Here is a 19,472-nt window from a genome sequence, read left to right on the forward strand (position 1 = left end):
GTTCCCTAAATTAGCATCCCACGATCATGCTTTGGTTTGTAAAACTATAGGCCACCTTAATTTAGACTGAAAGTAGATTATTTGTAGCTTCTTCACAGCAAATTTAAACTTGAAGTGCCTACACCTCCCAGTTCTCAGCATGTTTCTAATGACCTCCCCTCCAAGCATAGCAAAGAAGTAACTTTAATAAGAATCCAGATAAGACATAAGTAAGAAAGTAAATACACTGAACAGGAATCCTAAAATGTGCATCAAATATAAATATAAATAGATTTGTGTAACAGTGTTCCTCTATTAGTGCAAATAATTCAATGGTATCTAAGAAGCAATGAGTTGCTGAAGTACAATTTACTTATCCTATATTGTCCCTACATTGTTTTCTGTTTCTTTGCAAAATTGTTCCAAATTTACAATATTTTAGGGAAAAAGTTCTCTAAATTGAACTTTATGTCTAAATTTTTATGTCTGGTATGTCTAAATTTTTTCTTAACAAACATTTTTTCTCTTGTATTTTCTAATATGTGCTGTCGAGGCATAAAAAGAAACTAGCTTTTTAAGATGTCTTTTGTTGTTTGCATTAAAAAATAATTGTATATGGCCGGGCGCGGTGGCTCAAGCCTGTAATCCCAGCACTGTGGGAGGCCAAGGCGGGTGGATCACGAGGTCAAGAGATTGAGACCATCCTGGTCAACAAGGTAAAACCCCGTCTCTACTAAAAATACAAAAAATTAGCTGGGCATGGTGGCGCGTGCCTGTAATCCCAGCTACTCGGGAGGTTAAGGCAGGAGAATTGCCTGAACCCAGGAGGCAGAGGTTGCGGTGAGCCGAGATCGCGCCATTGCACTCCAGCCTGGGTAACAAGAGCGAAACTCCGTCTCAAAAAAAAAAAAAAAAATTGTATTATAAAATTAGTAATTTCTTAAGCCATATATTAATATCAATTTAATAAATATTTATCAGACATCTACTATGGATACAATACATACTAGAAAACTTAATAAATATGAATAGATTATTAATAATATGAACCTGAAAGGCCTTTCACAGAAGGTAATGTTTAAGGTGAATATTGAAAACTAAGTAAAATTTTGACTGCTGCTTAAGGTAAAGAAGATATGCCAACCAGAAGTAATGCATGAGTGAAAAGAAGGCAGAGCTACATCACTTACACAGCTAATGGACCATTGGTAAAGCAAGTGACTGGGAGAGAATAAAAGTGGATTCCAGAGAGGTACTGTTGTACGATAATTTTTCCAAAGTGGTTCTTAAAATTCAAGAATTTCAATGCAATCCAATGCAATTTCAGCACAATCTCAGGATGAGAAAACAAATAACAAAACAGGCTTCATGCAGGACAGAGACTGCATCAAAGGAGGTGGTATAAAGATTCAGGAAACAAAGTCATTTGCTGTTTTTTCAGATGGAGTCTTGCTCTGTTGCCCAGGCTGGAGTGCAATGGCATGATTTTGGCTCACTGGAACCTTCACTTCCCAGGTTCAGGCGATTCTCCTGCCTCAGCCTCCCGATTAGCTGGGATTACGCCTGCCACCACACCTGGCTAATTTTTGTATTTTTAGTAGAGATGGGGTTCCACCATATTGGACAGGCTAGTCTCAACCTCCTGACTTTGTGATCAGCCCACCTCAGCCTCCCAAAGTGCAGGGATTACAGGCGTGAGCCACTATGTCTGGCCGTCATTTACTTTTTATAGTTTAAATAATTTTACTCTCCACAGTTTCACCATTTTTTCTTCATTCTACACCAAGATTGTTTAGTCCCACTCTGCAAACGTGGAACTTCTTTGTGCATGTGTGTTTCTCAGTAAGAAGAAGAACAACAACAAAAATGTGGCTGAGATGGATTTGTAATTTTTCACTGTGGCTTTGAATTGTGGGTGATATCAGCACAGCTACAGAAATTGGGTTTGTCAGTTAAGCCTCCCTCCCTGCTGGCTAAGCAGTAGAGCATGAAACATAAACCATAAAGAAACAATAGCAGGTCTCAGGGGTTATTTGTTATTGTTTTCCAAATACATCTTAGTGACAGAATGGAAAATGGTCAACTGGGAATCTAAACTCATCAAGGCCAAGATTCTCGTCAAGGCCAAGCTAATTTCATAAGGTAGGATTTTATTTTCCTTCCTTTTAAAAAATATTTTTAAAGATTTGTTAAGAAAGGAGAAAGAAAATAGCTGAGAAATGTCTGAGAAGGGTTTGGCAGAATGGGATATGTGGTTTAACTAGCCAGAAGGAGCAATGAGTTTTCATGGCAGAATTCTCAATCCACATCCCCTTAACAATTACATATGACTGCAGGCTTGTGCCATACAACAATCTCACAAATAAACTGAGAGAGTGAAAGGTCTGGACAGGACTCAGTGACCTTGGACGAGTTGGACGAATCTATATATATGTGCTTCCAGGCAAACACATGTGTTTGTGAGTATGTCTATGTGTGTGTTTCTCAACAGAAAATTTAAAGCTACAAAAATTCCTACTCATTAGACATTTATTAAAAACATACATATCCTAAATCAAGCCTTGGCCGAGGCAAGGCTAATAAGTAATGAGACAGAAACCGTCTTGGAGGAGTTTTGAAACCAGAAGGAGAAAGAGGAATGTAAGCACGTTTGATTAAAAATGGGAGGAAAGGAAGAGGGAAAGTTTTTATGCCTCAAAACTGTCATTTAGGCAACTGTGTAGATAATGATTTTCCTATTAGCCAAGGCAGGGGAAGTGCAAGAGATGTCCATTTTGGAAAGAAATACTAACAGTTTAGACTTGGGCATTCTGAGTTGGAGTTAGCACACAACATCTAGTAGGAGATTCCCAGCAGACAAGTGGGACACATGGGGCTGCAGCTCAGGAGAAGAGCCTGGGCTTGGAGGCCGAGATCCGCAACTGGTCAGGGTATTGTGCATTCCACAGGAAGGAATAAGAGCTCACCCAGGGAAAATGGACAGTAAGAAAAGAAGTATAGATGCTATCTAAAATTCTGTGAGAGAACGATTCAACAAATACATCTTGGGTAATCACTCTGTTAAGTCATTTTGTGAGGTATTTCCAGGCATAGAGAGGTGAAGAAAATGGAGTTCCAATCTCAAGAAGATTAATTCTCCTATGGGTATTTATTATTTATTTCATAATAAATAAAAAATAAGCATTTATTTTTATTTTTTAAATTTTTTATTTCAATAGGTTTTTGTGGAACAGCGGTATTTGGTTAGATGAATAAGTTCTTTTGTGGTGATTTCTGAAATTTTGGTGTGCCCATCACCAAAGCAGTGTACACTGTACCTAATGTGAATTTTTTTATTGAGAAAAAGTCTCATTCTGTTGCCAAGCTGGAGTGCCATGGCGCAATCTTGGCTCACTGCAAGCTCTACCTCCTGGTTTTTTAAGCGATTTTCCTGCTCAGCCTCCTGAGTAGCTGGGACTACAGGCGTGCACCACCACACCCAGCTAATTTTTGTATTTTTAGTAGAGACAGGCTTTCACCATGTTGGCCAGGATGGTCTCAATCTCTTGACCTCATGATCGGCCCACCTCAGCCTCCCAAAGTGCTGGGATTACAGGCGTGAGCCACTGCACCCGGCCTAATGTGAACTCTTCTACCCCTTGCCACCCCCAGCCCTTTCCTACGAGTCCCCAAAGTCCCAAGTATCATTCTTATGGCTTTGTGTCCTCGTATCTTAGCTCCCATATATGAGTGAGAACATTCACTGTTTGGTTTTCCATTCCTAAGTTTGTCACTTAAAATAATAATCTTCAATTTGATCAAGGTTGCTGTGAATACCATTATTTCATTCCTTTTTATGGCTGAGTAGTACTCCATGGTGTATATCTACATACATACCACATATTAGATACCTAGTAGTGGGATTGCTGGATCAAATGGTAGATCTACTTTTAGCTCTTTAAGGAATCTCCACGTTGTTTTCCATAGTGGTTGTACTATTTTACATTCCCACCAGCAGTGTAAAAGTGTTCCCTTTTCACCACATCCATGCCAACAGGTATTATTTTTTGATTCTTTGATGATGGTCATTCTTGCAGAAGTGAGGTGGCATTGCATTGTGGTTTTGATTTGCGTTTCCCTGATAATTAGTGATGTGGAGCATTTTCCCATATGCTTGTTGGCCATTTGTAGATCTTCCTTTCAGAATTGTCTATTCATGACCTTAGCCCACTTTTTGATGGGACTGTTTGTTTTTCCTTGATGATTTGTTTGAGTTCTTTTAGATTCCAGATATTACTCCACTGTTCAGATGTACAGATAGAAAAGATTTTCTTCCACTCTGTGGGTTGTTACTCTGCTGATTATTTCTTTTGCTGTGCAGAAGCCATCTATTTATCTTTGTTTTTGTTGTATTTCCTTTTGGGTTCTCGGTCTTGAAGTCTTTGCCTAAGTCAATATCTAGAAGGGTTTTTCCGATGTTATCTTCTAGAATCTTTTTTCTGCTTCTTTGATTCTACTGCTGAGACTTTCCAGTGCATTTTGCATTTCTCTAAGTGTGTCCTTGATTTCCAGATGTTGTGTTTTTTAAAATTTATGCTATCTAATTCACTGAAGAATTCTACTTTCAAATCCTGTATCATGCTTTTGATTTCTTCTTCCTTTTTTTTTTTTTTTTTGGAGACAGGGTCTTGCTCTGTTGCCAGGCTGGAGCACAGTGGCGCAGTCTTGGCTCACTGCAACCTCCACCTCCCGGGTTCAAGCGATTCTTCTGCCTCAGCCTCCCAAGTTGCTGGAACTACAGGCGCGTGCCAAACGCCTGGCTAATTTTTATATTTTTAGTAGAGACGGGGTTTCACCACGTTGGCCAGGATGGGCTCAATCTCTTGGCCTTATGATCCACCCATCTCGGCCTCCCAAAGTGTTGGGATTACAGGCGTGAGCCACCGCACTCGGCTGCTTTTGATTTCTTTAAGTTGGACTTTACCTCTCTCTGGTGCCTCCTTGATTAACTTAGTAATTCCCTTTTTGAATTATTATTATTATTATTATTATTATGGCAATTCAGAGATTTCATCTTGGTTTGCATCAATTGCTGGTGAGCTGGTATGATCTCCTGGGGGTGCTGAAGAACCTTGTTTTGTCATATTTGTCATGTGTACCAGAATTGTTTTTCTAATTCCTTCTCATTTGGGTAGGCTGTGTCAGAGGTAAGATCTGGGATTCAAGGGCTGCTGTGCAGATTCTTTGGTCACACAGAGTGCTCCCTTGATGTGGTGTTCCCCTACGAATGGGGCTTCCTGAGAGCCGAACTCTAGTGATTGTTTTGGCTCTTCTGGGCCTAGCCATCTAGTGGAGCTCCCCGGTTCTGAGCTGGTACTGGGGAGTGTCTGCAGGGTCCTGTGATGTGATCTATCTTCTATCTACCTTGCAGCCAAGGATACCAGTACCTCGTCTGGTGGAGGTAGCAGGGGAGCTAAATGGACTCTCAGGATCCTTGGTTATGCTTTTGTTTAATGCACTGGTTTTGTGTTGGTTGGCCACTGGCCAGAAGGTGGCACTTTGAAGAGTGCATTACTCCTATAGAGAGGATGCAATTGAATGGGATAAAAGAAAAGAAATACTATGGAATAGATGAAGTCTATCAGATTAATGTTAAAGTAAACCTCTTTAAAATAATTACAGTTTCCTAGTGGTTTCCTTCATAGAGGGTCCTCATGGGAGAAAAAAATTACAAATTTTCCTGCTCCAAAGGAATTGAGAAGCTTTGATACACAAGATCATGGCGCTCTGTCAGCCACACTCCTCTGCTGGGAGTTTTAGTTAGTTCGAAGTTCCCTTTCTCTTTATTAATCTTTTCAGTATTTTTCAGGTTTTCCCTAAATCTGAATGTATCTCTGCTGTCAGACTTGTATCCATCTACCCAGTCCATCAGATTGAAGAAATTTTCCCATTGCCCTGTTGTCACCAGACTTGGTACTTTACCAAACCATTCCTGCTCCCCTATCACTGTCCATGACAACATTTTTGGCTGCATAATCTATTATATCTAATAGTGTCAGGTTGCAATATTGTGCCTTGATAATACAGATATACACTTCCCACTGTCTAACACATCATACCTTCTATTCATACTGAAAATTTCACAAATTCAGCCTTTTAAATTATGTTGTAAAATTAGCTTAATTGCCTATTTTTTCCACAGAGATGTGTGAGTTTTCTGATATAATCAGGGCAGTTCTTCACAGTTTTTAACTAGATGTTTTTCATCTCTAAAGAAAGACACAGATATTGCTATCATAATTATGCATTTGAAGTTTCTGTCTTTTGATTAAATAAATATAAAATCAATGTTAATGCCACATCAATAGCACTCACATTCAGGTAATAGCAAAATTAAGTCATCACATAGACATTAGCAGGCTTTTCAACAAGCACATGTTTCTCTAGTGCCCATCCTCAGAGTATCAAAAATGTTACTGACAGCCACATAAACCGTTAATGAAATGTAGTGCCAACTGCCAATGATACTTAACAAAAAGTAGGCATCTCACACTGCTGAAGCCAGAATTAAAGTTAGACCAGAAATGAGCCAGGCAAAATATTACCTCTTTTTCCTAACCCCTGGTACTCACTTGGAAGGGGGATAGGAGTAGGAGGTTAACATCAAATAATCTTTACAAGTCAGAACATAACAGGTCTTAAAATTGTTTTTGGCTTCATTGCCTCTGGGTCAGCTGCTGAAACAGAAGTCAAGCTGTGACTTATAGGCTTACATTAATTTTCCTTATGCTGCTTAATTTTAGTAGCATAGTTTCCACATACTCTAATTTCTTGTTTTCAGTGTTGTATGACATGTCTTGTAAATAGTGTGAAGTTGATTTAACTGTATAACATTAAAGTTATATCCCCACTAGGTCTATAATCTAAAGACCTGTTACTTAAAGATAAGGAATAATTCTGACCTCTGTAACTACTGAGAATTATGAAGAAATCCAACGAGGCCCTCTTACTTATTAGAAACTAATCTTAAACAAGAAGCCTTTGCTAAAGTTGTCCTTTCAAAGTTAAGTAACAAAGACTTCATACTCTAGACCCTGAGTCTTCCATGACTTTCTCTGTTTTAGGAAAATATTCTACATGAGTACCCAATTCTCTGCTCCAAATTATTCTGGTTTCATTCCTCTACAAAGACTATGAAAGTCAGGGTTATATTAAATTTAATTTGGCCCATAGCCACACAGGTCCCATCAAGAAAAAAATCTTGAGAATGCCACTTTAGGGCAGAGACTGTACATTTTCAGTGTTCAGAACAGACCCCTGTAGGATGCTTCACACAGTGCTTCCCCCTATGCCACAGTTCTTGACTCTGAGTGGGTGAAGACCTCAACTCTCAGTCAGCCTGATGGGGCTGATCCCACTTCCCAAGGACTGCACACACTCATCATATAGTATTGACTAATGAAAACAGCAATTATGTTCTTGATCAAGAGGCCATTATCCACTTTCTTTACAAAAGAACCATAAACTCCGTATTGATTGGCCAGAAGGATATACCTTTACACTGTGTGGGATGAAGCTCATAGAGGTCTATACATAACTGATAACATGAGATTTAAAATGGGGGGGGGGTGCAGTTGGATTTAGAGACGGGGAGATGAAGAATGGTCTGAAAGCGGCAGTGGGGAACAACAAAGAGGACGCTTAGCCCACCTCCAAGGCCTTGTCATAGGAGACTGGGGAGGATAACATTGCCACCACTTAGGAAGTCAGCAGGGGAGGATGCATGCTTAGGTGACAGCCACTGTTTAGTCTAGAGTGGGAAGGTGAAAGGACTGTTCTGAGAAGGGGTTAAGACATAGGAGGTTTTGCCAATGGCAGACTCTGAATCTCAGGGGACACAGGACTTGGGGAGAAACGGAATAGAAGAATTAGGCTTTGGGAGGTAAAAGCTTTCCTACAAGTCAGGCTTCTTAGGGTGGCTAATCTAAACACTGATCGAAGGCCTCATGAGATGAGATTGTTTGAGGCAAATAGTGGTGATTACGCTGAGAAATGGGTCAGAGAGGGATTATTGTCCAGGCTCCTCTTGACCCCTGTTGATGGAGGTGAGGAAGTCCAAGGATATGGTGCCTTATCCAAGTATTTACACCCCTCTTAATCTCTGCTGATGGAAGAGATGATATGTAAATCCACAAAACAGAGGAATATTATATACACTTTGAAATACTTCTTTGTAATTCTACACTTAATTTTATAGCATGAAATAGAAAGATAAAGGAACCACTGGGATAACAGAACTTAAATGGGATTCTTTAAGAAGACCTTGACAGCCTTATTTGAGAACTCTTTCGGGGAAACTTAAGAATATTTCATGGCTTTGAAGAAACTGAAATGACATATTTGATTTGTTATCCTCTTAAACTTTTCCAACACATCAAGGTAGAGTTCACTTTAGGAAAGTTATCGCATGTCCTTAAGATTCAATTTCCTTATCTGTAAAGAGGTGATAATAATACCTATCTCCTAGGGCTGTCATGAGGATTAAGTGAAGCAAACACAAGCACAGCATCTACCATACAGTTCATTGCCAATAAACACTTAACGACCTTTTTCATTTGTTCGCTCTAATAAACCCATGAGTCAAGTGTTATCTCTAGTTTAAAATACAGAAATAGGTTTTTAGAGAGATTCAGTAACTTATTTAAAGTCCCTTTTTTAGGAAGAGACTGAGCTGGGGTTTCTAACTCTGCTTGGGCTGATGCCGAAGATTGGTCTGAGCTCCTTCCATTGAACCTCACTGACTTTCCCATTTGTTTTTCTGCTACAGTTAATAGGAGAACTTATTTTCTCCAAATTAGTTGAGAAACATATTGCCCTTATAAATGCCAAAAGTAGTAAAATAGGTGTACCTGGCATAAGCCCACATGTGAATCACTATCGGACAAGAACCACCTGCATTTACTGATGGTAAAGAATAAACAGAATATGAAAGAACATTGGGCACTTAACAAAATCCCATAAGAGCTCAGATTATCCTTGGTACTGAGTAAGTTCCTCTATGTTATAAAGGCAAAATTTGGCTTAGCTTTCATTTGTTTCCTCTTTTTGTATTGAAAAACCCCAAAGTTAATGCAAACCAGTGAAGCAGCTACAGGATCTAGAAGATGTGCTTAAGCAGTCTGAAGACATAGGTTCTTGCCCCGCCTCAGCTCCTGGGCAGCCAGTGGCTTTGGGCAGGTTCATAACCTCTCCAGTGGTAATAACCTAGAGATTAAGAGCATGGATTTCAGAAACAGAAAGCTCAGGTCTAATTTCGGTTCTTCTAGTTATTACTGTGTGACCTTGGGCAAATAACACTTTGAGCCACAGCTTCCCCATCTCAAAATGGGGATAATAGCACCTAACTCCTAGAACTATTATAAGGATTAAACGTACTATTGCAGGTAGTTGGAACAGATTGGTGCTCAGAGAACATCTGTTAATTGTTCCCACCATCACTCTGAGTTCTATTCTCCTTGTTTCTGAAATGGGTACAATAATATTTGTCTTGCCTCCCAAACAGGATTATTTGTGATGATTATGGTGTGTAAAAAACAAAAGGGAAAAACCAATAAGGAAGATAAAGACAACCTTTAAATATTAACAGAGTTATATGATGAGAGAGAGTAGACACCACTGGTGTCTAAGAGGGTCAAAAATTACTTTCTTCTCATTCCCTATTGAGAAGCTTCAAAAAATACAAACGGCCATATTAAGAATATAGGGTTATTGTGATGATAACTCAGGCGAGAATTGAATAGACTATTTTTGCTATTTGAGACAATGGGGATAATTAATCTTCTTCAAGTTTTTTGAAAATGATAATGAAATCCTTTAAGTCCTAAATACCTAGCCGAGGAAAACAAATTGTTCTTCAGCTTCTCAGAACATCAAGTTCTTTTTTCCATAATATAATTCGAACCCCCAAGGATTCATTTAATTCACAGTATAAAGGCAAAACAAAAAGTTGAAATAAAGGAAGGCTGGTTTCACAGACTGCCCACAAAACTGGGAATTTTTTACTACAGCACAACGCAATAAAGAGGCTTACAAATTGAGTCCTGGGGGAAGGACACAGCCATATTTGTTGCATGTGGATATAAGAGGCCAGAAGTTGGGCTCTTCTATTCTGTGAAGTGCCATGTGCATAAATTTGTAGGTTGTAATTCCCTTTAACTCAAAACACTGGTGAACAAACAGTTGGAACAAAGCCACCTCTAGAACATGATAAGCCATAGCACTTAGAACACTGATAGTCTCTCACTGCTCCAACAAATTAAGCCTTTAAACTACTGACGTGCTTTACTTGGAGTTTCCGTTATTTTCTAATGCATGTCTTAACTGATTTCAAAAGAATCTTAGAGAGTGGGGGGGGCCGAAGAAGTAATCTAGACATCCCTCCCCCAACCTCCCAATTTTAGAAGACTCTTTTTCACAGCATTCTGTACAGAGGCCAAACATTTCAGGAATAAGAGTGCCCCATTGGCTTGGTTGCCCCACTAAAGTTAAGGTTGATAAGAACCAGGGGTAACACAATTCCCCTGCCTAAGGTTTTCATGAGTGGCTTCCTGCTAGAGTAGCATTTTGACCTTTTTTTTTTTTGCAGCCCTCTTCAAGGATTCCAAGAAGAATTTTTGTGCAGATATGAGCTAGGTTCCATCCTGTCTTATTCAGAGTTGAGAAGTCAGGTGTACCCCTGTCTTCAGGATGCACACCTTCTCCTTCTCCTTCACACAAGAACTGCCCTGCCTCTGCAAAGAACAGTTGCCCAGGGCTTTGCCTGACTCAAAGTGTGTTTAACTGGGGAGGGGTATAAAAAGACTGATTGTAACTACAGATCAGGCCACGTTTTCTAATCTGGTTTTACTGGAATAAAGCTGACATTTTGTTCTCCATCAATCTGATGCCACAGTCCCTTTCTCAACAGGGAATGAGAAGTGATTTTTGTCTCTCTTAGACACCAATGGCATCTACTCTCTCTCATCATATAACTAGGTTGTTAATATTTCGAGGTTGTCTTCATATTCCTCTTTGGTTTTTCTCTTTTCCAGGCTGACATTAGTTCACCATTTTTCCTCTTAGGATGTAAATCTAGATCTCTTATTCTCCTGATTATAATGGTCAAGACCTCCTTAATGACTCACCTGACTTAGTACTCTGGACATGGACTCTTAGAGAAGAACTATTGCCACCCATGATCCATGATGCTATATTCTAATAATGCATCCTCATATAGTTGTTCTTTTTTAAAAGTAGGTATGTTAGTATTGAATCACACTGAGTTTCCCATCAACTAATATCCCTAAATCTTTTCCTTGTTACTTGCAATCAACCCAAGCTCCCTCCTTCAAGACTTAATATACTACTTTGCTAACCTTAGCTTAGGACTTTACATTAATCCATGTAAAATTCTGACTCACTGGTTCTAGTAGCATAATACAGTGGTTAAGAGTATGGGCTTTGGTGATAGACAAATGGTTCCTGTGCCATCTGTGCCTCTTATTGGCTGTGGGACTCGAGTAAATGACTTAACATTTCTGTGCCTCTACTTCTACCTATAGAATGGAATATTATTAGCATACACCTCAAAGGGTCATTGTGAGGATTAAATGAGATAATTTGCCTAGCACACAGTAAGTACTCAATAAATGCTACATATGGTTGTTATTAGCAAATCCACCCATCAACCTACACAGATATTTAAAAAATCCTATCTCACTTACTGCAAAAGCACATTATTTGTGCTTTCGTCAGAAATTTTTAATGAGAAACTTGGACAGAATAGCATCAGTAGACAGGTTCCTGAGGCTTACCCTGAGGATCCCTCTTCAGAAGGACTACATCCATCAGCTAAAAACTGCCAGTGGACATTTGTGCAACCAGCTATGAATCTACTCAGCTTCAACAGGACAAGAAGAGTATCATAAAAATCTTAGCCAAACTCCTCCCAGAAATAAAAATCTACCCCTTGACATTCCCATAACCAATAAGATGAAATGTGAAAGACTTTAAGGATGCTAGAAATAGGAAAGTTTTGTTTTCAGTGAGCTCATATTGCCTCCTGATAATCATGTTTTTCTCACAAGCAATCATTTAGTAATCCACTCTAAAATTCTGCTGAAGATCAACATCGTGCACATTCTAGAACATGTCTTCTTCACTCAATTTTTTTCAAAATTAGGACAGTGACCAGTGCCATTTTCCATTACTATGGCACCAAACCATTGCTATCATTTCTCATAAATGATGTGACTACACTGGCAAATTCTGTCACTACCCAATGCTCTGGGTCCAATGGAAAGGGCCCAGTAGTGAGTTAGGAGAGTTCTAAACCAGTTCAAATTGGTCAGACTGTTCAGACTCCTTTTTTTTTTTTTTTTTGAGACGGAGTTTCGCTCGTGTTCCAGGCTGGAGTGCAATGGCGCGATCTCGGCTCACCGCAACTTCCGCCTCCTGGGTTCAGGCAATTCTCCTGCCTCAGCCTCCTGAGTAGCTGGGATTACAGGCACACGCCACCATGCCCAGCTGATTTTTTGTATTTTTAGTAGAGACGGGGTTTCACCATGTTGACCAGGATGGTCTCGATCTCTTGACCTCGTGATCCACCCGCCTCGGCCTCCCAAAGTGCTGGGATTACAGGCTTGAGCCACCGCGCCCGGCGACTGTTCAGACTTCTAAACCAGTCCAAATTTGCTGACCACCCAAAGGACACACAGGGTGGTATTTACCTTGCCACTGGTGCTGCTGCTGCTGCTGCTGCTGCTAACAGCTCTATGTAAGGCTCTGAGCCAAGTATTTTACATGGATTATTTAATTTAATTATCAAAACAACCCTTTGAGGTCAGTGTTATGATAATATCCTTTTTAGAGAGGAAAGTAGGCTTAGGTGTCACACAGTATGTAAGTAGCTGATCTAGTATTCAAGTCTAGTTCAATCAGTTTCTAGAGTCCAAACTTCCAACCAAATGCCATATTATCTCCCTTTTTTACTAAATGGCACTATTTGGCTATATGAACTGTACAGCTTGGGTCCAGAACCAGCCTTGTAGGCACAGAAACTTGACCTTATCAGTATCCCAGAGCTGAACAGACTTAGGTATGATGCCCCCCAGACAAAGTTCACAATAAATTGGTGGAGCCAACGAGAATGCCAATGTGTTGATTTACAAAAGTTATGTATCTGTCACACAAACCAGATACTCATAACAGTCTGACCAGAGCATTTTTCCCTTTGGAGAGTTCTACTTACAGAGGCAAACTGTAAACACAAGACATCAGAATAGGAGGAATTTGCTACAGAACTTGAATGTTAAATTGAACTTCCAACAAAGGATTTTTGCCAGTGACGCTGAAACTTTGAAGACTACCAGCATTCGCATTTCTATGGACAGTTATTGTGGGCAGAGGGCACAACCAGTGTTTATCTCTGAGTGCTTCTGATGTTGACCAACCCTCTTTCTGACACATTGGTGTATTACTTATGTCCAGGCCAGTCTTTGGCCTAGAGACAATGACTTTCCTTAGGTGACTTTCCACAACTCTGCTCTGATATATTCTCTGATGGTTTTATATATTAATTTATTTCCCAACCCAGTTGTTGAGTAACCTCCCCCCTCCCCATATTTAGTCTACAATCTACAATATAATTAACTCTGGCCTAAGGCTTTTAATTCATTTAAGACAGCTAGGAGCTCTCCTACTTTATGTTATTTATTTTTTCCCCCTTAAAGTCACGTGTACCAAATTCAGTTGGCAATACAAAAGAGGTACTACAATAGCAAAGGTGGTACAAAAACAGGACCTGAGATGTTCTTTTCATTCTTCTATCATTTCTAAACATTGGTTTCAATGGGGAAAGTGGGTGGAGGGAAAGCAATGTCATTAGAGGGATTCTTACACACAGGGAGCAAGGCCCTTGAACTAAAAGTGGAAGTAGCCTTACTCAAATAAATCAGTCACTAGGCATTGGGTGGGGAGGATAAAGGGTCACAAGGAATGTTCTGAGATAGGCCACTTCCTGATTTTAGACATGCCTACCTAGGAAATGCACCATGTGGAAATGCTCTCGTTCTGACCACAGCACATCAGTCAGAGAAACATCCTCAGAGAGAGGATCAAGGAAGACAAAGCACATGTTTAAGTATGGGAACACAACTGACACTAAGTGAAGCTTGAGAACTTGAAAATGAAAGTGACTGGAAATGAAGTGAAACCATTCTGTTAGTAAAGAATGGAATGTGAAAATGAAATGAACATTTTAAATTGAACACACTGCTTTTCATTTTACTTGATGACTCAACCTGGGAGTTTCTGTAATATATACAGTACAGAATTCTGTTTGGTGAAGTGACCTACTTGCTCTTTGTGGGCAACCTTATCATGAATGACTAGGGAGTAACTCACTCCATGCTATCATGATATTGATCACAAGTGCATTTCCTTGCTTTTACAGAGTGCTATGGAGACTTCAAAGCACTTTCCCAAGTATTTTCTCCTTTAATTCTCACACAAACTCTGCGAGATTGTTGTCCATTTTGTTATGGATAAGGAAACTGTTTTAAGCTCAGTGTTTTTTTCATGATACTACAGCAGACGCAGTTACTACTATAGCTCACCCAGACTTCACTGAAGGCCACCAAGACACACACAATGGTCATTCCATTACCCTTAAGTAGCCTAAGGCCTGTTCATGTATTTATTTATTTAAAGACCGAATTTTGCTCTTGTTGCCCAGGCTGGAGTGCAATGACACGGTCTCAGCTCATGGGAAGCTCTGCCTCTCGGGTTCAAGCAATTCTCCTGCCTCAGCCTTCCATGTAGCTGGAATTACGGGCATGCACACACCCGGCTAATTTTGTATTTTTCGTAGAGACAGGCTTTCTCCATGTTGGTCAGGCTGGTCTCAAACTCCCGACCTAAGGTGATCTGCCCTCCTTGGCCTCCCAAAGTGCTGGGATTACAGGAGTGAGCCACCATGCCTGCCCGCCCGGCCTTTGTCATGTATATACATAGAATGGTATGTTATCTTCCCTAACATCTTTAAGATCAAATCCACATGTACAAGAACATGTTTAAGGTAGTCCTATCTATTTGGCTCCAGAGTATTTGAGTACTGCAACATAAATACTAATCACCTTTTTTGCTTCAAGCATGGTATATAAAAATTGCGGTCCCATTGAATAAATCCCTTGTTACCTGGTCTCAACATTCCTGACTATAGCACTATTCTAAAGATATTCCTGGCTAGGTGCTGTGGCTCACGCCTGTAATCCCAGCACTCTGGGAGGCCAAGGCAGGTGGATCACCTCAGTTCAGGAGTTTGAGACCAGCCTGGCCAACATGGTGAAGCCCCATCTCTACTAAAAATACAAAATTTAGCCAGGCATGGTAGCATATGCCTGTGGTCCCAGCTACTCAGGAGGCTGAGGCAGGAGAATCACTTGAACCCGGGAGACAGAGGTTGCAGTGAGCCAAGATCACCCCACTGCACTCCAGCCTGGGCGACAGAGTGAGAACCCATTTCAAAAAAAAAAAAAAAAAAAGGTATTTCTAAAGTGGTTTCACTTGGATTAATACAGTCTGATGAAATTCCAGTGCCAAATAATGAAAAAGATTGTGTGCTCATGGAGGAATATTTCTGCCTGGCAAGAAGCTTCCTTTAATACCACTTAAAAAGATTAGCAGGAGGAAGAAAATCAAGGTTACAATAAAATAATTATTACTAAAATTCCTCAGTGTAATTCCTTTCTTTGATGCCTAAACACAGTACCTTCTATTCCAGCAAGATGGTACTTAAGGCATGTATATCCAAAGGGCAGGAGATCCCTAAGCGGGTACAGAGTATCTTAAAATCACCTTCCCAAAAGTAGACTTAAAGTGGACCAGTGCATTTTTCAGATCTAAATATTCTCCTTTCTCCTCACCCTCACTTCAGCTCTTTCAAATGTTGGAGAAAAAAAAATAATAAAGTGAACAAGGCAACAAAGACAATTTTTTTTTTTTTTTTTTTTTTTTGAGAAGGGGAGTTGCTCTTGTTACCCAGGCTGGAGTGCAATGGCGCGATCTCGGCTCACCGCCACCTCTGCCTCCTGGGTTCAGGCAATTCTCCTGCCTCAGCCTCCTGAGTAGCTGGGATTACAGGCACGTGCCACCATGCCCAGCTAATTTTTTGTAGTTTTAGTAGAGACGGGGTTTCACCATGTTGACCAGGATGGTCTTGATCTCTTGACCTTGTGATCCACCCGCCTCGGCCTCCCAAAGTGCTGGGATTACAGGCTTGAGCCACCGCGCCCGGCCAAAAGACAATTTTTAAATGCTTTTAGTGAGGCCGAGCATGGAAGAACTCATCTTCTAGAAGGGAATCTTAGTGGGAGGAACAACTCCTCTTACAGAGTTATTAGTGAAGCTGTGAAAATACGAGGCCCTGGAAGCCAGAGGTGTCACCCAACAAGGCTGTAGCAGGGACCATCAGCAATGGCTGCTGTACCCTCTGTCACTGCCTTAACTTAGAAACTTTGTCAGCCTCATACTACCTAGCACGGTGCCTACCTCACAGACAGTTTTCTAAATAATTGCTGAATGAAATCAGATGAAATGGAAACAGGTTTGACACGTCCCAAAGTATTAGATACTTGAGTGCTACAATAGAATTGTTCTCTATTGGAAGAAAAGAAAAAATACAGATACCATTTTGAATTGCATGTCTTTAAAGCTTGCAATGTGAACGATGACAAAATCTTCCTGATCCCCAAATTGGGCCATCTATCATGAAAGAAGAAAGCACTTCTGCAAAGTGCTACATCTTAAACTACTAAACCAAACAAGATTTCACCTCAAGGGAAGCCTATCAAAGATCCCCACAGATTCCATTCAGTTCAGTAAGGATTTTACTTTCAGATTGTCCATACAGGTTGCCTGTGGGTGCTGGCTACTAAACTGCTGCTGAGCACAGTGCAACTATATTATAATGCAGCTCGTCATCCCACAGACATGACATCCAGTAGGGTATAATATATAACCCCAAAGAGTTTTACTGTTGAACAGAAATGCCATAATGAATGGTGCAGCTACAGACCTGTGTGGAGGATCAGTTAACCTGAGTTCAGGCTCTACCATTTTCCAGCTGTGGGGCCATGGACACATTATTTTCTCTCTCTGAGCCTTGCTGTTTTCCTGCAGAAAATAAGGAACTTAAAGCAGATAATCTCAAAGATCCTCTCTAGCTTCTAACATTTGTAATACTCCATGACTTTGTAAAGAAAGGCAACTAAAATTCAACCCTTTATTGTTTATATATTGCATAGAAAACAGGTCGATACATCAAAACGTCACACAGACATGATCCTATTAGAAAAGCTCAGCCCGTTCTGTGGCTGAAAGGAATGAGAATATCTTGGCGTTCAAAGTGGGCAAAGATTTGGTTTGGACTTCTCTCCAAAAGACAGCATGTCTCAGCAGTCGTGATGCCAGTAGCCGCAGGCTAGGTCATTGCTTTTAGTGAGGCCCAGCAGGTACAACACAAATTTCTTAATTACCATTACCATAACCTTCACCACACCTTGTTGTTCTTTAATCTGGATTAGATCCAACCCAACTTATAAAATTTGAGGCTTTTCCCACTGTAGGTAAGATTACATGCTATTTTAAGAAACCTCTTGGGGGATGAGGAAATATGTTGTTTTTCTTTTCAATATTATGCTGTATATTGATTCCAAATGCTAGCTGAACTTTTAAAGAAAAATATAAGTTCCCCTAAAAATAGCCTGTCTACCATTCCTCTTAGACTTGGGCACTTTATATACATAGTATAACTTGCTTAGCACGCGGTTAGAAATAAAATAATATTTAGTGGACACATTTAAAAGGTTAAGAAAAGCTAAATGTAAATGTCCCAAAACATTAAACATTAATTAATGTGAGCTGTTACTTTAAAGTTATATTCTAAAATAAATAAAAAACAAAAACAACAAACCCAAATGAGTTCTTAAATCCAGATTTAAAAACCTTTAAATATCAAATATCAAATCCAAAGGCCCAGTCTCAGTCTTCAATCTTCCTTGACCACTCTGCAGTAGTGGACTGCTGGAATTTTTTCTAATCCTGACCACCATGACTCTACCTAGTTTGGCTCCCCTCCTTCTTTGACTTCATTCTCTACATCTCTTTCCCCAGGCTATTCTTAATTTATCACCTTCTTCTCCTACCATAACTTTTTAATGTATCAAAAAATGCAGAGCCATCATTTGCTCTTTTCTCTTTTTGTGTCTTTTTCTTACAGTCTTGCCTTTGGATTTGGCAAACTCTAGATGTATTTACTCCTAACTCTGTGTGGATGACTTCCTAATCTTAATCACTACACTTCACCTTGTCATGTGAATTTCAGTTTTCTATCTTCCCTCACTGCATGCTGAACATCTCTACCATTTTGCCGTATTGTTTCAAAATCAGAAGCCATATAAAACTGAATTGAGCAAGTAAGAAACCTGTGGGAATGAATTAAAATTGGATGAATGCATTCATGATTTCTAAAATATGTATATGTCTATATGTATGTGTGTGTGTGTATGTGTGTGTGTGTGTGTGTGTGTGTGTGTGTGTATTCTCTCCCAGTTCAGTTGAATGAAAGAGCCAAGAGCCAAGATACCTCAATAGTAATGAGCACACCTATGCCCAGAACGTGGTCTTTAATACTATTTCCACTAAAAAAGAACTGGGATTTCTTGGGAAAATGGGTAATTTGAGAGCTTGGGCAGGATACGTACAAGATATGCCTAGGATAACTTATGCCAAAAATCAAGGAAGTGGGTCAAAGATGATGGAGATATGACACAAGATCATATTGGCTAAATCTAAGACAGTTCAAGTACCAAAATGATTTGGTACAGTATCAACCACTGAAAAGAACAGTGGATTCCATCATCAGTACAAACTGGTAAGAGATACATGTATAGATGGAGAAAAGAAAAAGCTCATGCTTATTAGAAAATGTCTACTGTTGATAGGCAAATGTGGAAGGAATGTCAGAGTTGGAAAATCATGATTTTTCAGTCATCTTATAACGTTTGGGCTGCACAAGAATCATCAATAGATAATAAATCTAGGGGAAGTGATTAAGAGCAAGCTATTTGTTTCCCACTGATTACTCAGTGCTTGCAAAGGAAAAACAGTAACTATGCAAAGGAAAAATTAGATACTGCCTTGACCTGGTGATCAAAATTTACATCACCAGTGGGACACTATGTGCCTGCAGATATGATAACTTGAGCACAAAACATCCCCTGGATGACAAGGCATAACCTGATTCTAATCATTAAGAAACAACAGACAAATTTTTAAAAAGCAAAGGGGGGGCTTACATTCTTCAAAAATGTCAATGTCATAAAAGATAAAGAAAGGCTGTAGACATGTTCCAGATTAAAGGAGACTAAAGGGACATGACAACTAAATATGACAACTAATGGCAATACCTAAGCCTA

At 39.8% G+C, this 19,472-nt stretch overlaps 1 protein-coding gene and 2 long non-coding RNA genes across 7 annotated transcripts in view; 1 reads left to right on the forward strand and 2 right to left on the reverse strand.

Annotated features, from left to right (window-relative positions):
- RAD51B (RAD51 paralog B) overlaps positions 1-19,472 on the reverse strand; it is a 670,105-nt gene that overhangs the window by 281,722 nt on the left and 368,911 nt on the right. The window lies entirely within an intron of this gene.
- Positions 1,801-10,896, forward strand: LOC116528665. Its single transcript, XR_004259135.1, has 2 exons — positions 1,801-2,121; positions 10,604-10,896. It is a non-coding gene; the product is annotated as an uncharacterized LOC116528665 (long non-coding RNA).
- On the reverse strand, positions 7,310-14,755 carry LOC116528666. The gene is made up of 2 exons (XR_004259136.1): positions 12,670-14,755; positions 7,310-12,357 (listed from the first exon to the last, which is right to left on the reverse strand). It is a non-coding gene; the product is annotated as an uncharacterized LOC116528666 (long non-coding RNA).

The sequence above is a fragment of the Sapajus apella genome, unplaced genomic scaffold (genome assembly GCF_009761245.1).
Source record: "Sapajus apella isolate SASKATOON/1434 unplaced genomic scaffold, GSC_monkey_1.0 scaffold59, whole genome shotgun sequence".
Classification (NCBI taxonomy): Eukaryota; Metazoa; Chordata; class Mammalia; order Primates; family Cebidae; genus Sapajus; species Sapajus apella.